The sequence below is a fragment of the Arachis ipaensis genome, chromosome B06 (genome assembly GCF_000816755.2).
Source record: "Arachis ipaensis cultivar K30076 chromosome B06, Araip1.1, whole genome shotgun sequence".
In the NCBI taxonomy this organism is placed as follows: domain Eukaryota; kingdom Viridiplantae; phylum Streptophyta; class Magnoliopsida; order Fabales; family Fabaceae; genus Arachis; species Arachis ipaensis.
The window spans coordinates 136,424,994-136,425,564 of NC_029790.2; positions in this window are offsets into that span (position 1 = coordinate 136,424,994).

The following is a 571-nucleotide window of genomic DNA, read 5'->3' on the forward strand; positions in this document are numbered from 1 at the left end:
TTATTTGATGGGGAGTAGCATGTAATGTGGTGGAGCACATGAGCCTAAACGGCGTTGATTTCGGTGATTCCTTGCTTTCTTTTTTGTCGTTTTTGGTTTGATACTCAAAGGGAACAGGGCAGGGAAGAAGGTAGTGAAAATTATAACTCAAACTTCGAAGCAAATTAAAACAAACACAAACACATGCTTCCTTCTATGCCCTCTATTCCCACATTCACCTAATATTCTTCTCACTATTAGACAACCACCTATTTTTCTTATTTATTTTCTATCAAATGTCCTCAAATCTCGAGCTCTACTCATTTTTTTGGTTAAACAAATATGTAGATTGAATACTACTGGTTATTTCAAAGTTAGAGTACGTCTTTAATTCTTTTGGAATTTTAATATTTATAGAATTAAATAGTTTTTATATAACAGTGAGAATCATACTCGTATTTTTATGAAATATGCACCAATTCTTATGTATCAAATAATGTAACAATCATCTTTGGCTGGTAAAATTCAACATTGTTTTTGTTTTTGGTTTTGTAAGTATTCTTGTGGAAATAAAAATTTTAGTATTGTTTTT